At 36.1% G+C, this 21,736-nt stretch overlaps 1 protein-coding gene across 5 annotated transcripts in view; it reads right to left on the bottom strand.

Annotated features, from left to right (window-relative positions):
- Positions 1-21,736, bottom strand: part of DICER1 (dicer 1, ribonuclease III) — a 66,508-nt gene that overhangs the window by 43,976 nt on the left and 796 nt on the right. For all 5 annotated transcript variants that reach the window (XM_064423480.1, XM_064423484.1, XM_064423479.1 and 2 more), the window contains exons 2-3: positions 4,628-4,693; positions 3,626-3,726 (exon numbers count right to left, since the gene is read on the bottom strand). The gene's annotated coding sequence lies outside the window, so the exon portion shown is untranslated. The remainder of the gene's footprint in view (positions 1-3,625; positions 3,727-4,627; positions 4,694-21,736) is intronic.

Genomic DNA, 21,736 nt, shown 5'->3' with positions numbered 1-21,736 from the left:
AAGTATATAACATCTGACAAGATCAATGTCAACATTATTATGGGAGTAAGCCATAATAATGCAGTAATTGTAACATTCTAGAGTCTCTATTTCAATAGCAAGGAAAAATATCAAGTTTTTCAATAAAAGAAAAGCAGAACAGGATCATCTAGAAATAAAAACGGAAAGAACACATCTACTTGAAGAACAGATTTCAAATTGAAAACATTTGAGATGTAAGCACATATGTTCAGAATCTGTGGACAGAAAACTGAACATGAGCTAATGAAACTAGCTAACAGTGAAGTACAACAAAAAGCCAAACTAGTCTTGCTCAGCCAGTGCTGGGTAATAAAGATACTTGCTAAGATGTACCATCTTTGTCCACTGCATTATTTTGAAATTTAACAGAACAAGAAACTCTTAAGAACTTGCTGAAGCTGAATGTGGAGTGAGAAACACCTGAAATAAATCATACTTCCTATGACTCTAGACTTGTTACAGAAGCTGGATAAGGCTCAAGCTTATTTGTTCTACTTAAATAACAGTGAAAGTTCCAGTTTCATGGTCACCAGTCTTGAGAATTTTAAGAGCAGAATTCACAACCTAGTGTCCTTATTTTAATGTACATTTATGTGAACACATCATGAACTGCAGAGCTAAAATTAACCCCTTATTCCATAATTTAAAGAACTGTTTTTCAGAAAAATATACAATGTTGGAAATGAAGTCAACAACATGCAATAGCATTTTTTCCAGTCTTCAATAAATCTGGAACTGTGGAGTAGGTTTTTCAGTCACATGACTATATCCAATTTGAAGCCATCATCCAGTGCACAAAAGGTTTAATTCAAGGTTTACTGCACTATGGAATAGAAGCCAAACCAACCAGAGGCTTCACCTGGAATGAGACATCCTGGATCCAACTCCTGTTTGGAGGACAGTTTAAAACATTTATGGAATAGCACTGATGTACACAGAGAAGACAGCAGTATCCTGGGGATGCAACTTTCAAGTTTTTACCACCATTTGTGAGCATAGTTTGTGCTGTACTCACAAGTTAATGCAAAACTATAATCATCTTCAATTAACAACAAAAATTTCTTACTGCTATTTGCATTGTATTTAATCTGCTTTCTATACTGATTTGTAAATTTGTACCTAATATAATCCTTGTGATACAAACATTAGTTCTGATGCTTTAGGATTTCATCTTTGTCCTGGAGTATCTAAGTCATCCTCTAAAAGCACTCTCAGCATCAGCCAAAACAAGCTAGCCTCAAGAGGTAAAAATAATCCACTTACTCTAAATGAAATAAACCATAGTTTATAAAAAATATTAATAGAACCTTGCTGCTTGAAAATTCTCTTACATGAACACTTTAAGTGTCTGAATGTAGTTTCTTTATAGCACTTTCTATGTTCAAGTGCTATGTGAAATATTAACTTGCTGAATGATCTAACACAGACAATTCTCTACTCGGGTAAAGGAGGACCAAATAAAAAGAAAAAATGTAAAATATTAGGAATACAAAATACAGAGTAGAAAATGAATGTAAATGTTAATAAACAAAATGTAAAATGTCACTGAGAGTGTTCCATACCAACTTACACTGTAAGCATTCACAGGCAAGAATTGATTTTTCATCAATTTAGGTGAACTTGCAGTATTTCTGTTGTCTGGTTTCTAAGCTTTCTTTTAAAAGAAGTGTAGTATTTAAAAGGATTTGATTTTTTCAGTGACAGCCCAGAAAAGCACACTACTACTTCAAGAAAAAGACACTTATTTTGTTAATATTACTCCTGCAACTTTAGTTCTCTTAAGAGAACTTAAAAATCCCAAACCAAACACCCTCAGTTTTATATGCAAAAAAAAAAAGAAGTCCAAAACTCAAACATCAAACAACTGTCAATATTACCCAGTAAGATGAATCAGGAATCTCTTTTATGTAGTGCTCTCTTTAACACAGAACATAGCTTATGAGACATTCTTTCTCTCTCATCCTTCAAAGATCGTTATCCCATGCATTGCCTAACAGCCATTTTTACATTTGGTCTTAAAATATTCTTAAATGAAAGAAAAAGAATGTATTTCAGAGGTGTTCCTTTCTAAGAAGTGAATGCACAGACGCTTACAAAGCTCAAATACAAGTATTCCTTTAAGGACTATCTTCCCTGGTTTCCCTAGCACAATCAGAAATATACTTTGTGAATACTCATTTTGACTACAAGAATTCTATTTTTTCTATTCTTCTGATACATAACCAGTCAAACCTTGTTCTTTAATAGCCTACCAAGGCATACCAGCACAACAACAGCTGCTTTCTATTGTCCAGGAAAAGTTTCATTAGAGAGCTTATTAAACCAAAAGTTAAATTGAGGCTCTACATTTGGATGAGCTGATCCTGAAGCAGTTCTACAAGCAGTACAACAGTTAACAGGTGAAATTCCTGGCAGACACCTCCTAAATGTATGCTTGTAGGAGAGAAATGGAGTACAACATGACACTTAGCAGACTCAGAAAACCCCTGAAGTCCTTCATGAAGTGTTCAGTATGACCAAACCTGGACTTGGGGCAAAAGTGTAATAAACACTCTGTGTTGCAATCAGTCCACCTCAACCCACAGAGACAGCAAGTCATCATTCTCATAGAAGTTGTGCTGCTGCACACTGAACAGTCAAATGCAAAAGGATTATGCCAATATTTATCAGCATAACACACACAGGCTGCAGGGCATTGACAAGTAAACAATACAGTGTAAAAACAAAACTCAGGTTTGCAGCACATCTCTAGTGATACCAGTACATGAGGCATTCAGAATGGGGATGTCTCTGCTTTAAAGAATACACACCTGCAGCCAGATTCTGGAACAAACTTTTGTTTTTCTTAAATTATGTGTACAAGGACAGTGCAACAATCCTAACTATGCAGTTGCTTAATCAGCAGTGTAGAATTGGTGCTATGCAGACTCCTTTCACCTCCATAACAGATGACAAAAGATAAAACATGAAGTATATGGATATAAGATGCAAGGCAAGGTGAGCACAGCAGAACTAAATACATTTCTGCCTTCCCTATGTTATCAAAGCACATTTTTCTGCTATGTAGTTTTAATCAGATAGCCTCTTCCCCTATTTTTGCTGAACTCATATTTCAAACTGAAGCATACCATTGAAACTAAGACCTTAATTTACCTGTCATTTCTTTTCCCTACCATTTACTTTGTGTCTCCTATCTGGAACAACATATGAATTCAATTCTAATTCTAAGCCCTTCTGCCAACTCTTTTTTTTTTTAAAGCTGATCATATTTCACCAACACAACCACATTTGAATAGAAGATCCACAAGAAAAGCACACACACATAAGATAGATTTCTAGAATAGATTTCTAATTATATTCAGCTTCATAACAAGTATCAGGGCAAGAATTTCATGATAAACATCTAAACTTCTATGAATAAAATGAAGTAGCTACTTTCATTTTTCTTTCCAAAGAAATTCAGTCAATTTCTATAAACTATAAACTCACATATGGAAGTTACTTTACTCTATGGTTCTGAAGCATCTTTAAATATAAAACAGGAGAACACGGTGCAGTGGTACATGAAAACCTGCTTTTCCCATACCACAAAGCACAGTCTTACCGTTTTAATTTCCGCAGTCTCTGTGTTTATGCTTCCTGAACTGCATTTTGACATCATGATATCAGCTTGTAGAGTAATCACATAATTTGTAAGCCTTGACTCTTAAAAAAAAAACAAGAACAAAAACCTATTAACTATAAAAATTATTTGAAAAGGGAACTACAACAGCAAGTTTAATTGTAATAATTCAGTTGCTTAAAAACATTGTTGAGCCTACAACACAACTTGCTGATAAACCATTTAGGTTCACTCTGAACATGAATTATTTTAGTTTACTATCAGAACCTAAAATTTAAAAGATAATTCAATTTAAATGTGCACATACTTCTCCAGTCCTATTTCCAGGTTACTTTCATTAATTAGTAGTCCATGCAGGAAATGTGAGTAGAGTGCTTGATATAATTTTGCTAGGGTTTGTATAATTGCATTGCTTTTTCCATTCACATGTATTTGAGTGAAGACATTAAAAAAAATATCAGAGTTCAATCTTCTTTAAACTATTTCAATTTAAAACTGCAAGAAATACAGTCAACTCATGAAAAACCAACACCCATTTCTCTCGACATACACCAGTCCTCTTAGTAAAAGAAAAAATACTGTCCACTTAAGATGGTGATTTAACCATAAAAGTAAAATTCAGGAATATACAAATTCATGACAGCAAATTTTTAGCTATATTAGCCAAATACATGTATTATATATTTATACTGAATATATTATAAATATACACACATATGTAAAACTACAACTTAAAGTAAAAATACCATATTTCAGCAGATCTAGAGTGTTCTTAAACTATAAAATAAAAAATTTACACAATACATACACCTAAAAGTGTGAGTTTTGCCAGACCTAAAAAGAGACTGTGAAGTCCAATTTTTTTAAATCAATACTGAAAACTTAACCACAAAATGGATCTTGATGAAAATTTCTCCTCCAATCAATTCCATAAAGTTAACAAAGAGGACACTCCCAAGATTAGTTCAGTATGTTCATTTTTACCTCAAACGCTGATGCTGAGCTTTTCCAGAGTCTCCAATCCTGTAATTTTGTTTCACCCTAGGTAACCTAAAAGGTAACACAAACAGAGAGCATTTTACCATGAACTGCCATTAAAATCAACTGTGCCATGTGGTAGTCTGCTTTCTTGCATTTTAAAATTTAGCTCTGAAGCAAGAGCACATGGTCCCTCAAAATCTAACTATCACATGCCCCTTTTTGGCTAAGGATGCAGTCAGTGTCTGAAAGATCAGCCTTAAGTGCTCGGGAGATATTTACATGTTTTGTTTTATCTGCTGCAGTAATGGCTAGCTAAGCCAAACTAGATTCACATCTTTTCTCCCCTGTGCTTCATGCATGTTTCACCTAACAGAGTAGGGAAATCCTGAATAAAATTATTATTCAACACATTTAGGAGAGATGTATGTTTTTCCAGAAAACAAAGTAAACAGTTATAATTTTATTTTACAGGAATACAAAAGTAATGCAGCACAGAAAATCTGATGGATACTGCATTCATGTACAAAACAGACTGACAAAAAATTCTCTGGGCTACATTTAAAATTTGTGTTTGCAGCATACATAAATATATCCTTTATTTTCAGCACAGAATACAGCAAATTGCTTCTAAGATGTAGTAAGTAGAACTTAGATTTATTACAGCATGTTCCTGTTATGTCTCAGTTATTCATTTATTCACTGCCTCTAAACATGAACCAGTATATTCCATTGAACCAGAAAATAACCTAACAACAGAAAACTGCCACATTCACGATAAAAATATAGAAATATACTCTTGTCTCTATATATTTGCAAGAAAAGCTGAAGGGAACAATGCAACATTTGGATACCCCAGCAAAAAGCAAACACAAACAGAAAGAAAGGTTCAACCCTTGTCAGTAAAGCTACTGCCGCATTTGTGGCTTAACAGAGCAAATTTACTTTACTGCCAAATCGCAGATGGCAAACACAAAGCACAGAGACCAGCAGGTAAGATCTGAGAACCAAAGAAAAATTAATTCTCCACCAGCACAAGCGCTTCCTTCGGCATACGGAAGCCAGAGACCGGGGCGAGAATCAATCGCTCGGCGGGCAGGAATTACAGTGGGCTGTTTGAATGCCAACCTGAAACCAGACAGGCCACATTCCTGAGATGCAGTCAAGGTCTAGCACAAAACAGCAGCGTCGATGCCATTAGCATCTCAATGGCGCTGTGCACCCACTCGGACAAAGGCGGGCGCGATCCCCCCCCGCGGCCGCGGGCACCGGCCCCGGGCACAGCGGCACCGCCCGCGCTGCCCGGGCTGAGCAGCCCCCACGCTGCAGCCACAGCCGCCAAAACTCTTTATACCACATGAAAAAAAAAATTATTTTGCTCTATAGTTTCTGAAGATCTTGTTAAAAAACAAGAAAAAACACAAAAAGGAAAAATTAGCGACATTTTAGAAATCTAATTTTTAGGAACGTCAATGTCTTCTATGAAACAGCAAGGCTCCCCCTTTTTTAAACGTCATCTTTTCTTTTTAAGAGCTCAACATTCACGTATTTTATCAACAGGTAGAAGGAAAGAGTTCTAAGGTAAGCAGACACTCCTCCGAAACACACCACAAACACAACAAATACTCAAAGCATTAGCATTAAAAAAAAATCAGCTCCTATAAAGACATCAAGAGAAGCATCCAAAAGTGACACAGCAGGCACTTCTGCAAATCTCCAGTGCTCTAGAAATCTGCAAGCAACCACAAGCTACTTCTGCAAATCTCAGCCAAAATCTTCAAGTATCTTGGCTATTTGCTACTGAAACACTACTAATACAAAAACCAAGTATCCAAATAGATTAGTGAATGCAGAATATATCAACAGGTTTTATTTTTAGTTCGTGGGTTTGTAATTCAGTCCTTGAAAATAATCAAATTCATATGATACCTGACATGCTATTAAAAAAGGATGGTCAGGAAAAGGTTAACTGAAATTTACAGTACAACACTTGCTGTCACAGTCTAAGCAACAGGCTGAACCTGAAAGACTATCAATGATCTTGCTCTTCAACATCTTTGACGATTTGAAATTAAACAGCTAGTCCCTAGAGCAATTAAATCATCATTCAAACTGTGAACAACTTGAAAATGAAGTTATTTTGTAGTAAGTGCTATGCAATTACTCTTACAATCACATGACTGACTTAGTGAATAATCTTTAGGCAACTAAAACTGAATTCCAGCACGAACGAACGAACGAACGAAGTCCTGGATGATCTTTAGGGGGTAAGGTAAAAACTGCATTTATGATTGGGAAGAAAAGGTACGTCTGGGCGAGCATCCTGCCTCTATGATCACAGCTGGTTGCAGATGCTAAGGGCAGGGGGAAGGGGTGACTACAGAACAGGACTTATCCTTTTCTTCTTTTTGTTACTCCAGCAACTTAATATTTCAACTATTTTTCTTTAGTTTATTACGGTACAAACAATACAGTTACATCAGAAACCATAGTACAAACTCCCTACTGCCTCAGACTAATCTGAGAGCAAAATACTCTTTGACATCCAAGGACCTAAGCCTTCATGAAAGTCAGGAAAAAAAATTAAACTCAGGACACACACCTCTCTAAATATAAAAATATCTGAACTGTACAAACACTCTGAAACACATAACTTTTAACAGCAATTAGAATTAAATTATGCTACATATTTCAGGGTATTTTACTGCATAGGAAAATTGCAGGTCCATGTGTAGATTCTAATTTATGGGTAACTATAATATCAGTATCACAGGTAGGGATAATTAACCATATCTGTGAATTTATTTATCATTTGGTCATTTACTTGGCTACGAAATTATTTACTTGTAATGATTTAGTTAATTTAAAGGTTATGTTCAAGCTTTTCAGGCACTTAGGGCTTTCTACAGGAAGGCAATTAAGCAGACATTAGAGCAGGGCTTTCTCTCTTCCCCAATTTGGGGGCAAGCTGTGAGGCAAGTACAGTTCCAAAGCATTAATTATTCTTGCTTTGGATAAGTAAAAGCAGCAGCTGCCCTCTGAATATAACCCCATGTGGAGACTTCAATCCCATTATTTGCATAAACATAAACCCTTTCTCTGCATGGGGCTGAAAGTCAAGCTCCTCAAAACATGGGTATTCAACAGCTCAGTTGTCACTGTGCCACAACATCCAAAATTACTAAGTTCCCTACATTACAAAAGGCTTTCTCTGAAGTCAGTAATTGTGTGATGCAAGGCCAGCAGACACTTGGATTGTAAATCAAGCTCTAAAACTTCTACCAAATCTAAAATGAGAGTTCACATCTACTGCAGTCAGCCATATCAAGAACCAGCATTCAAATTCTAGCCCAAATTTCAAAAAAAACCCCAACAACAAAACAAAAAATTATTCATCATCAATGGTGAATCAAACCAACTCTTTCTAGTGCAACCTTAAAATATGTACTATATGTTGGTTAGCACATTATTTACTCCAGATTTTATGCTTTTTTGTTTTTACTTTCATCCTAAAAAAGACTTCTCACCAGTTACACTACTTGTCTTCACGTGGCCTTTCCCTGAAAGGAACTTGTGGGCACACTACTAGAATTTTCTTTAATGTGAAGCTGAGATGAAGTCAGTATTAAATTCATAAAATATGCAGTACAAAGAAACTTTCTTCCTCTCAAATTCAGAAGACATTCAAAGCTCCTCAGCTGTCAGAGAATTCACCAGAGGAGAGAAAAAAAACCCAAAACAACCAAAAATCATTCTTGATTTTATTTTATTGAAGAAAAATCTGTGAATAACTTCCAAGACATTTCTATAAGTCCACTAGGTTGTTCTTTTTTGTTTCGTTTTTTGTTTGCCTGTTGTTTGGTTTGTCTTCGTTTTTCTTTTGGAATATGTAAGAATACATAAAGGTGAAGGTGCTACCCAGGCTGAGTCAACACCCTGCAGGAGTTCAACAAAATGTGTAGATGTGGCACTTAGGGACATGGTTTTGTGTGGACTGGGCAGTCTTACACTGATAGCTGATTTTAGGGGTCTTTTCCCTAAATTATATGGAATTCTACAAGCCTATGAAAATGCTCTGTGGCAAACCAAGAGTGTTGCAAAGCCTCTCACACAAGATATGAGCAGCAAAAATGTGCATCATGTAAAATGATCTGACTTAATTCCAAAATGGAGAAGATACAGTTATTTCCCTTCTCTATGTAAACACATGCGCTTAGTTAGAACATGAGCATTCCTTCACACACTTTACAGTTAAACTAACATAAAACTTCAGCAGCTCTTACCAATTAAGAACTTTTATCTTTTAATGCAATCTTTATTTCTCAATATTGTCCAATAAAGAAAACATTTGCACACTGTTTGGAGTTCAACAGTGGTGGAAGCCATAAATATTACATTTTACCAGTATAATGCTTCAAGCCTCATGTAGCAATTTTCTATCCCAGGTTATCTGTAGCACTGTTGACCTTCCAAAACAACTGACACAATACTGAAACTGAATCAAAAATATTCAACAATTTACTTGGCAAAAGGTAGTGACAGAAGAGCTGAAGTCCTTATTTAAGGTGAAGTAGTAAAAAATACCTCTGAGATAAGACATGTTTGTTCTGTGTACTGTCAGTCCTGAGGTACTGGTGGGAAAAACTGGAACAATTTGTACAGACTTGAGGACTTCCTCTTGTGCTAAGAAAATCCAAAGGTTTTTATCTTCAATTAAAGCTCCTTTTTTAATAGATGCCTTAAATCAAATTCTTAGGTTTAGGAGTAAATATGGAATCCCAACTGAATTTGAAAAATAAAAATACTTAAGATCCACAAAATGCAATGAGGACAGCTTCTTTTCCCCAATGTGTGGGGTCATAGGCATCTAAATATTGACTGAGAAGCTTTACATTTTCTTTCCTTCTTTGAAAGCTTTTCGTATTATGATCAACCACGACAGCTGGAACAAGGTCAAACATACTTCACTGCTAACAGAGGAGGTGGTTTAACCAGTTAGCTCAAAAAGGTCCCTTAGCTTCAATCCTGGTGCAACAAAGCACCACTAAACCTTGCAGTGCAGAGATCCAAATCAGAAAACAGACCCATTCCTGATTCATCCATCAATCTTGCACAGTAGAACAAATTCTAGATGAAAAAGAATAAATTGAGATAAAAAAGGTATCCTTGAGTTCTCTGAATGTACATTGATAGGTATCTTTCCCTTATGCCAAATGTAGATTACAGTTCAGTGCAGTATTAATAAAATTTTCCACATTACGTCTGATCATAACATATAGTGATGAATACTCTTAACTATGTGGGTTAAAAAAATATATAAGTTGTTCCTCCTCATTGAATGCTAACAAAAGCTTTAAAATCTGAAATAAGCTGTTTTGATACAACAATCATTTAAAAAAAAAAAAAAAGGTGGGGAGGCATGAAGGTGGAGGTAACTTTTTACCTTTCATTGTCTAGAATGGAGTGAGAGCTACTCTTGCACATATATAAAAGCATTCCCAGATATGCAAATGACAGGACTGTTCCAGACTTTAAAAAAGTTGTAAATACTGGATATAGTATTTACTGAATACTCATTTAATGATTATAGAGGCAATTTAGAAGGAAAGAGAAATTAAATTATTGTTAATTTCATTTTTTATATTATTATCTAAAACTACTCAGGCTTGAGAAATAATGATTTAAAGGAGTTAAATCCCTGTAAATGATGCAGCTGAGGGTTTCTGACACTATGTTGGGTTCTGGAGGCAATATAACTTAGTTAACATAGTACTAAACCTGTCAATTAACTCTTCTGCTAAGCACAACTCAGAATTAATATATTCCTAAATTCCTTTCAATTCCAGTCCCTGTTTGTATTATTAACACAATATTACATTAAAAAAGACACACATATGTACATGACCCTCATCCACAGCCATCAGCTGAAGAGAGTTCTTCTCCTCTGTAATATTAACAGACAGTCCTGTAATTCAGTCAGTTGTGAACTGCATTTTCAGAGCAGAACATGAACATACAAGTTTGAGTAGAGACTCCTGTCTAAAAACAACACTGCAGATTTTGCTTTATTCAGGATTACTGGCTCCACAAATCCTGGTTAACAAAAAACAGAAAATACAAAGTGAAAGAAAGAATTCCTTCCTGTTCTTACCACATTAGTTGTAGTTTGGTGGTTTGGCAACATCAATGCAATTATTATGCCTGATATCATCTAATTAGATGAAGTACAGTGGCTTGATTGCAGCAACATTAAGTAGCCAACATCAAGCAACTATGAGCAAAAACTCTGAGGTGTTTTCCTAATTCAATACTTCTCAATTTTCAGAAAAAAATGGAGCCAAATTCTGTGAGGCTGACTGGCAGCTGCACTGGCAGAGCCTGGACTACCTCCCCTTTGTGCTGCTGCTGTGCTCAGCTTCTACTTGGGACATATTAAGACCTACATATTAAGAACACAGTAACAGCCTGGCAGGTACATTCCTGGTGACTGACAAGGAACGGCCTGGAAAGGACAGAAGGATGAGATAAGCAGTAGAACACATCTCCTCCATTCTGAAAGGGGGAAACAAAACCCAAATTCACATATAATCTCTCTCAGTTATCACTGCATCACTCCTCCAGTCTGGACAGCTCTGCACATGCATAAATTCTTTCACTTATTGATGAGTACTGCATTAAGAGCACTTTCTTAGCCTTATTTATGCTCCCAGTCCCCTGCAGATGACCAATTCCAGCAGGTCAGACTATGTTTCTCCAGGGGTCAATCAAACCCAGACTCTCTGAAGACATCCATGAAGTAGCACAGAAGTGAAGGGCAGCTGTAATGAACACACAGACCGGCTGGATCAGAAGCACTGGGAGCATGCAAGTGACTAAAAACTCAACCTGGTTATGAGGGAATTAAAGGAAAGGTGCAAATTTCTAGAAGCAAACCAAAAAAGATATGAATGCAATCAAATATTTGGAAGAGCAAAGATATTTCAGATTTAAAAAAAAAGAAAACACAAACTAAAAACTCCCAGACCTTACTAAAAAGTCTTCATATACCAAATAATTTCTTTTATCAACAAGGAATAATCAAGCATTTTAAAGTAAATTACTCCACCATTAACATGCCAATACAGCAAGTCCAATTAAATTAGAGGCATTAACATCCCTAATTTTGACGAATACTGGTAAACATCACAGATTCATACTAGGAAAGCTTACATCTAGGATTATTACAAAACTACCCTATTAGCTGGAAATTTATATTATTTTTATAGTTTTCCTTAGAAACTACTGCATCCATATTGATAACACTTAGGCTGATTCACAACACAGGCATCTGACTAATTAGAATAATAGCATCACAGCCATCAACACTGCAGTAATCACATCATTATCCTTATTAATTCTTATACTGAATTATGTAGAACAACTTTCCCCCTGCATACAATGGTGTATTTGGAAAGAATTTATAACCCAATTAATGCAAATATATTACATCTATAATAATAGAAGTTGAAATTATTCAGAATAAATATTTAAATACAAGTGACTTTCAATTTCATTGACTAATCATTTGCTTTCATCAGCTAATGAGCAGCTTATTTGAGAAGGCATACATAGATGCATTAAGATGCCTAAAGAGGCAGATAATTGATGACTTCCAGAATGACTTAAGCAGATTACATGCCTAACTTTCAATGGAGATTTCCCTCTTCCTCAGCACTGCTTTCTCAACCCTGAACAGGAAGTCTCAAACTTCTCTTTAACTAATGATTTTAAGAAATTAACTTTTTCATAAGTTCCTAATTTGCAATTCAAGCTACTTCAAATACATACTAAGACTGGTGAAAAAAACCCACCAAACCACTAAAGCAAAGAAAACCCCAAAACCCAACATACAGGCCTCTAAGACTTGTCATAGGAAAGTAGTTTTGAAATAAAATTTCAAAGGTATGTGATTTTTTAAGTTAATAATTATTGAGTTTGACCTTGTTGCACAGACAAGGTGTTACAGAAACTGAGACTAATCAACTAAAGCAATGAAGTATGTTGAAAAGGAAGAGTGCCTTAAATCCTTATGGGCAAGCTGTCACTGAGAAGAGTGACCTTATTACTCCTCTTTTAGTAGGATTCAGCACGTGGCATGTGCAGAGGTTTTACATCCCATCATTTTACCAGCCGGGTATTTCATTTGAGCTCTCGCAAACATGCTTATAAAAACCTGCAGCTGGTTGTACAGTCAAATTTTTCTAAAACCATCAGAGAATAAATAAATTCCTGATGTAAACAAAACACAGGAAAGAGTCATTTAATTTTATCTTTTTTCTTTTCGTTTTCACTCAGCAGCAAGACAAAACACTGTGTAACAAAGGCTTCCTGGTCACAGCTTCCCACACATTTATTATAGCAGGGTTCCACACCCAAAGCATCACTCTTACCCTCTCTTCCATCTACCTGCTGCCCCCACAACTCTTTCCAAGTCATCTGTGGCCACAGCTGAGTCAGACCATAACAGAATGAAAGAATCACACAGCATAAATTGTTTCTTAGATGAATTAGTCTTGTTAATTCATTCTACCATAAAACTTCAGAAATGCTTGCTCCAATGACACTTAACAACAAATACCAGGACCTGGGGGGAAAAAGTTTGGGTTTTTTCGTAGGCAGAAATGCCATCTAAAATGCATGTCAAACTAGAGCCCAAGACACAGCCTATGCTCCTCAGGTGCGTAACAGGAAGAAAAAATTTGCTGTTTTGAGTAGCACCTCTGTGATCAAGTACCCCCCTAATTAGAATGCCAATTTTTTTTTTTTAATAATCTAAATCAGTGTTCTGATTTTGTCTTTTTAATTAACCCTCTTGACAATATCATAATATTAATTGAAAACAATCCTGGCCTTAAGCATTGGCTACTACTTCATATGAAAATTACACATGCACTCAAACAATATTCCTGAAGTGTGCCAGTAAACTAAAATTTGTAAACATTGTTTACCTTTTAAATCCAACAGGATGTAAGAGTTAAACCCACACTCATCTGCTCAACTCATAACATTGAAAAGCACATTGTTTACATTTTGGACATTGCTTAAAGATCTAATACATCCATCTATGATATGCAACCACAGTTGCATGGTATCACTATTCAATTACATGTTTCAACAAAAACTGCTGTGAACTTTTACCATAAAAATTGAGTTTAGCCTATGGAGAAAAACCAAAAACCACCAAAACCATGGTTTGGACAATCTGTATAGCCTAAGCCCATCCCTAGTTCTATTAGTTCTGCTCTGAAGGCAACTTTATGGGGTGGGGAGAAACATCTTATTCAAGGTGGGGAGAAAAACAAACAAACAAGAAAGTCTTCCTGATTTGCAAAGGCAACCCACCTCTCTCAACTACTCTAACTTGTTACTTTTGAACTTCCCACATAATTACACAGCTAATTCTGCTCTGGATAGTGTGGAGTACTAAAGCCCTGATTTCAGGTGAGTGATTACAAATCTCCACAAGGTTCATGGTAAACAAACTAGAGTTGTGTGGTTCTGTTTGGGGACTATGATGGTTGGCTTTAGGAGCTTTGTTTGTTCCTTTTGAATTAGGACAATGATTTCCCCTTCTCCCACTAAAATGGAAGCACTGAGCTTTTGAAGAGTATTTAAAGCTAATAAATTATACACGAGATCTTGAACATATAATTTTTCAAAAAAATCTCACACCATCATTTTCATAAGAATGGAAAACTGGATAGAGGAAAATACTCATTTTTAATAAAATTTAATAACTTTGTTTTACTAAGTTATTAAGTCATTGATTTGTATCTAATTGTATATTAGTGTCTCTTGGAAGATACACTCGCTACATTTCAGGCAAAAAGGAAAATAAGTCTCAGAATTTTAAGTAGTTTCTTATACACATTCCTAATTATGGAGTCACAACTACAAATTACCGCTAGGTAAAAATGAGAGGTTTTAAACTAGGCATAACTTCAGATGTGACTTTTCCAAGTTAATAGCTAGTCTAAGTGTTCCATCTTGATTACTGCACTGATTATAGTTACTTTTATTAAAAAGCTGTTCATATCTCAGAACAGTACTTGCTAAAGAAGTGTTGTTAAATCCAATTGTTTTTTAATTTAAATGTCATAGCATAATTTTCCCCTCACTTTGTTCCTATACTGGATTTACCACAGCTGATTTTTATGCACAAACCCACAAAACTACTGTCATAACTCGTTTATAACAGCAGCTATTAACAGTAAGTGAGAAAGTACAGAGTCGAGAGAAACATGGTACAATTATTTCAATGAATTGGTGAGTACTAGTTTGAGATCAGTTTTCATGAGACTGTAGATCCAATCTGATGACAACCTAGTGCTCAATGAAGGAACCCCACTGTGACTGCTCCTTCCCTTCTCTAACAGCTCTGACTGTCTGCTTTTCTGGGAGCAAAACAGTTCAGGACAATATAACCAAGTGGTACTTTTTTCCTTGGCCTAGGCAAGTTTTCTACTGGCTCAGCAAGCTGAATTAAGTAGTTGATATGGATCAGAGGAGTTTTAGAGCTGCCATGAGGAGGTGGTCGTCATCCACTTTGATAGCCACTTGAACACCTTCATTACAGAAAATAAGGAAATTAGATTCCACAGGTTTTTGTGCAATTTAAAATCAGACACCAGCTTCTCTTCTCTACTGCCAACTGCTGCTGAACTGTGTTACGCTATGATCAATAATAATTCCAAACCCAAAACTTCTTCCTGTGTAATCCACAATTATTAAATGGTGCCAGAGGAAACACCTAGAGGCAGCAGACTGCAGTAAGGGGATGAACGATTAAAGGTTTAACAACTCCTAATAGCTGGCAATGTATACATTAGTAACATACTATTCCAAATGCCTGCCAGAAACCAGCACCTGCTTCATCATTATCCCCTAAAATCGTCCAGTAATTCCTTACAGACCCTCATCAGCTGAGATAACAATTGGTCAATAGACAGTTTACATGAATCATTAATTTTATCACTAAAAACTCATCCTGCACTCAGTTTAGGCAACACCTAGTCATTAGAAGACCATTCTCCAGACAACTTACTGTTAATCAAGGATGCTTTAACTTAACTTCAACATAGCAAAGCATTAACTATGCAAGGATTACAACAGGGAAAATTGCTCATCTCCTGGAAGCTGATCATACATCTTTCAAAGACCCACAGAGCTCATAAATGTCTTTGGCATTCTTCCAATCCTTTTTTCAATTAAATACTTGAAGATAAAAATGCATTACTTTCCTAAAACCTACACCCTTTTCTCCTCAGAGCTTCATCACCCATCATGCCTCAAACCCATTGCTTTCAAACTGCTCAGTAGGTGGTATAGCCACACTTCTGCAGTGGAAGATTTAATTAACTTTGAGCCTTTGTGACAGTAAACAAACCAACTTATCTATTCACTACATAAACCTATGGATATAATGGGTATACGTTTCTGGAAATACCTGGATACATTTTTATTTTTTGATTAATAATCTTTGAAAGTACATAGTTTCTTGTTGCCCTATCACTTACAGCTTGCTATCTTTCTTTAGTGTCAGTGAAATCCTGAGGCTAATGCTGGTAAGAGTTCAATATTCTTTAGAAACAATGAAGAAAGGAAAAACTTTCCTCACATGCCTTTTTTTACAAGTTGTAAAAAATTGTGAGGCAGTCCATGAGACCTTGCTGGCAGTAACTGTAGAAATAATGAAAAAGATACAAAGATAATCCCATGGCTCTCAGCAATAAGCTTCTGTCACTTCCCCCTTACAGTCTCTGCCATTCATGCTGACTCTATTCATTAAACTGGTAGAAAACATTCATATTCCAATTTTCCTCTTACTTTGTTTCACACAAACATAAGCAGCAAGAAGAACAAATGACAAAAACACACATAATCAAAAAACACACAGCAGAAACAGAGGTTTAAATGTGTGCATGTTCAGGGTATTTTTGTTTTAAGAAGCAGTATACTTTTTTATGCTCATTATCTATCTCCAATAGTAATTTAGTTTCTACAGTCTTGGAGGTCATTGAGATAGCACTATGTTAGACGGCAAGAGCCACGAAAAGTTATCTTCAGTAGCTGGGGGGAATAGAGAAGCATAGATTTTTTTTTTCCCCAAAACAAATTTTAACAGAGGTCATATCCCTTCTTAATAACTTTATGTAGCAAGTTGAACATACGGGCATTTAACTTTAGCTGAAAGATGGTAAACATTGTGGCTCACTAAAGAAAATTGACCAGACTTTTGCTTGTATTGTAAGCACTTCATGTCTTCTTCCAAAAACAAAAGCCTAGTAGCCACTGACCATTAAGATACAGCAAAGCACGAGTTTGCCTGTTCAGAAATACACAGCTTCAGTGAGGAATTAAAAGTCATGCTTAAGACTGATCCCAGATACTAATACCCTGAATATAGAAGATATACTATCAATTAATATAATTAATTCATAAAACCCCAGTTAATAAGTCAGATTAAATACATTTAAATGTTTTAAGGCATGCAGAATATAAATATCTGGAAAATGTCTTTTATTTATGCACTTGAAAGTTAAACTCAAAAGAGGAGGTGAAAACAAAAATACCTGAATTAACTTGCCAAAACTCAGTGAGAGAAGTTAGGTCTTCTAAGGTTTGAGTGCTATCTAGAATTCAGATCACCTCTAAAAGATTTTACTACAAACTGCAAGGCAACTTCACCTTTAGATATTAATTTCTGCTTGAAGAAAAAAATATGGAGTGGAAATATCATAAAAGTTCAAAGAAAGCTGTAAGAAACTTGGTCTAGATCAGAAACAAAGCAGACTTGGCAAACGAACGAGAAACATGAATTGCAAAGGTAGCCAGCCCAGACATGCTTGCACAGCCAAATCACCTCAATGGAATCAAACAAATTAACTTTAAAAAGCAAAATGTATTTACCTCACTTCCTAAGGAAAGGAGACTTATGCAATCAATGGGCAAGTCTAAAGCTCCAATTCAGTTTTCAAAAATAAAATTCCTAAATTCTTACATTTAAGATCAGTTTCTTTACTGCTACCCAGCTACTTACTAGCATCTCAGCTGAGGAAAAGGCTGCTTGCTACATGGCCTGACAAATTATCAAGAATCAGAATCCAAAAGAGGAGACAGGCACCAGAAATCAGGTTTTAGTAACTAACAATAAGGAGTTGGTTCAAAAAAGCATTTGGGGTTGGGGTTTTTTTATGTTCGTGTATGCATTTGCACAAATGAAAAAAACTCAAGGATACTGATATTTAAAACAAACAAAAAAAATCCCAAGGCCACCTAAAAGAGCCACAAACTGACCACCTCTGTTTCCAGCAACCAATCCTTCAAGTCAGTAGCCACCCTGCTGCTTCTCAGATCTCTCATGCCCATTCAATGAGCCCAAAGGAATTAATCCTTTACGAAGAATACAGAATATTTAAAACATGGGCAGAAACTGATCCTGCCAGCTTACTTGATGGAAGTACTGAGTCACGGACAGAAAGAGAAGAAAGCACAGCAAACCAAGATTTCTACTACCATTAGCAAAGATCAAAAGAGAACTCTTTTGATTTTTTTTGTCTTGGAAAGAAGGAACTCATTAGAAACACCCATGCCAACCAAAACACAAATCACAGGCTGACAAGTGTATTGCATTCAAGGAAGGACCACAACAGGCACTACTGAAGTCTCTTGGATCCAGAAGTATTTTCAACAGGGGAAAGTGGAAAATATTGCCCTTTCTTCTATTTTGCATAAGAGAACAGCCTTTCAACACCTCCAGCTGTGCAATAATGCAAGTAAATTCCTTGACACGAGTTTGAGTTCTCTGCTTCTTGACCATACGGTTTTGAAGGTAACAAATATAATGGAAAACTGATTTAACTAATGCAGTCTGCAATACAGAGCAGAAATAACATGGGAATTCCAAATATACTGCTCAGCTCGCAGACTTGAAAAATCATGTTACTAGATAAGTATGCAAGAATTATCAAAACCAAGAGTTTACCTAATATAATAACTTGGCACACATTAAAGTGGGCACTATTTTGTTCTCTAGATTAAGTCTTCTAGAATGTTTATTTTAGTCCTAAAGCCTCCATACCCCCAGTTTAAACACCAAAACTTGAAATGTCAATGAAGACTGCAACTTCAGCTAAAAAATTAACTTTTATTTTTTATAATATATCAAGTTTCTTCTCTTCTGGTTTATCACAATACATATGGTACTCACAAAAGGCTAAAGGATGAAAAAATAGATGTCAGGAAGGTGTAAAGCAAAATCATGCTTTCTGATCTACTCCAACTGTTCTTAGCCTTCAGGATATAGCATTCTAAAAGCACATTCCAAACATTTTATAGAAGCTCCTGTTATACACAACACTATAATTACACTTTTACCTTATTTAAAAGTAGCACTTTCTAAAAATAGCTATAGAAATAAAACCAAACTTCTATCAGTCTGAAGAAATTACTTGAACACATGAAGGTGATGGGATACAGATGGCCAGTGGCTGGCTACAGTCAGGCACTGGGACATAGGAGCCACCTTGCTGTTCTGCTAACAACCTATCACACTCAGCATACTCCTGGTTTGTATTGCCTGCGTGAGAGGGAAAAAGGTCAGAGATAATTGTGGACAACAGAACAACCTATCTCAGAATGTTCTCAAGTTCTACCTGCTGCCTGACAGCGATGCCTTTTCACTGGCCCTAAAGTCATGGGCCAGACACAGGTGATTAAAAGGGGTTACCTTTACAAGGATCCTTATGGTGCACAACATGCTGGATGAAAAGCGTTGAAGATGCACACGTAACACAAAGCAGATACAATTTATATGTTTAGAAATGAGCTTAACCTACAAGAATCCCCAATTCCAGACACAGGTGATGAGGCAATTCCCCCCTGGGTTCTACATTTTTCCGAAATTCCCCGCAGAATAACAACTAAACTCTGCTTATGAAAATGTGTCTTGAGAAGTCATTTTGACCACAGTTCCCAGAGGACCTAACCTTAGACCCTCAGGGCTTGGAGCTGCTGGAGAACTTATTTTGTCTTTCTGTCCAATGGAGTAGGCAAAACACCAGCTACAAATACATATGTAAAGACTACAGAAAATATATAAAAGCAAAAAAGGCAAAACCCAAGTTGGTATCAATTAATTAACCTATGCCCCAAAATAAAAAACCTGTCTGTAGTCTTACTGCAATGGTCATTGTCCCTAAAGCCCTAGAATCCTTTCCAAAATCTTCCTGAATTCTTGCTCTCACTTTTATTCAGATAAGTAGAGCTTAGCTAAAGAGAACTCAAAATTATTTCAGCTCTTTTATCCATTTTGCTAAATAACTCCTCGCTCTTTTAAGAATGCATGTGGTTTTATTTGGTTTTATCAGTAATTTGCATTCAGTACAGATAAATGCACATTTAGTCAGCTCATACTGAAAGCCAGCACAGGTCAAGCAGAGATACTCAGACTCTGAGCACCTGTGCTGCAGTAAATCCATACACTTCGCTGAAAAAGTGGCAAAGTACTTCACACATTTTTGAGGTGGAAAAGGAGGAAACATCTATGGACTACATAAAAAACCCCATGAAAATACATCTGGTTTTGAACTGCACGTTTTAGATTTTTTTTTTCATTTGTATGCCACAGATTATCAAAGTATTTTTTAAAAGAAGGAAAACAAAAGTATAACTTCTAGAAAAACATGAGTGTAATATAACAGACAAAGCAGCTTGGTTGGCTACCAGTAACCAGTGGAGGACATGTATGGAGCTGCCAAATTGCAGGGCAGGCAGAAGTACCTTCCATGGACCAGCCACCTTGGTGTTTGCCAAGACTGAAAAGATACTCTGGTTTTTACAGCCTTGGATGAATTTCACTAGGAATTAATTGTTTCAACTCTCTGGTAAACTTCTGGTATTCCCAAGAGACTGACGCACCATGTCTGTCAGTTACACACAGTGTAAAGGAGTATCACATTTGTGTTCAGTAGGATACAGAATCCTTCAAAAACAGGAGAAACAAGCAAACAATCAACACTTCCCTTTTCTACTTTCTTCATGACTCTCTTTGTGATGTTTGCTATCCTTTCAGTGATATGTCCTTCCTCATGTGAAAAGCCCCAATCAATTTTCCATCTACACTTCTCTTAGCCTAATACAACCTTTCTAAAGTAGAAGAGGGATAAAAAGAAAATACCCAAACTGCATTTAATATTAAACGTATGGACTGAGAACAGATTTATACAATCACATATTGATGTCACTGCCTTCTCAATTAATTGTTAATTCTCGTATTAATCGCTTTGTGGCTGCCAAGTACTGACCTGCCACTTTCACAGAACTGTATTATCAGGATGCTTTGAAGAACAGCAGTTGCTACTTCAGGGTAAACACTTCTGAATAAATATATACATATTCTTAACCCTACCAATTAATAAAGTAAGAATACAATTATTAAACATGTTAAAAAAGCACCTTCCAGCTGAACACTGCTAGTAGCATCTTCAAATCACACGGACCATAGTGTGGAGATAGACAATAAGAAAGACTCTCTTAAGAGAGGAAGTTAGGAAAATAGCTATGAAATGAATTTCAGTTAGTGTCTGTATGAACTTGCTAAAACAAGCACCACCCCCACCTACGGAACATGCACGTGCAGTCAGCATTTCAACAGAGCATCCATCGTGGCTTATTTAAAGAAAACACATAAAACACAGTAAAACAGGGCAAACTGACTGCCTGCAAATTAACTGTTTTGATTACCACGTTTAGAGAAAGAAAACCGAAGACAATCTTCCAGCCTACACACTTTCAGCACTTGAGACCACCACCTAACTTGAAGACCAAAATCTTAACACTAAAAATAGTCAAAGCTGGTCGGAAGTGCCAGACATCCTCTGGACTGTTAGCGGTTCACTGAGATTCGCTATTCACTTTGAGAGCCACTTTCATTAAACACTAATTTCGGGTTAAGCATAATGCACACAAAAAAATAATTTTTTTTTGTCAGATATCAGTATCACCCCCCATTTTCTAATCATGCAGGCTACATCTATATTACCTAACAGAGCAACAAAGTCCTGCCCAAAAATATAT

Source organism: Passer domesticus, chromosome 6 (assembly GCF_036417665.1).
Source record: "Passer domesticus isolate bPasDom1 chromosome 6, bPasDom1.hap1, whole genome shotgun sequence".
In the NCBI taxonomy this organism is placed as follows: domain Eukaryota; kingdom Metazoa; phylum Chordata; class Aves; order Passeriformes; family Passeridae; genus Passer; species Passer domesticus.
This window is presented reverse-complemented; position numbering and strand designations above follow the sequence as displayed.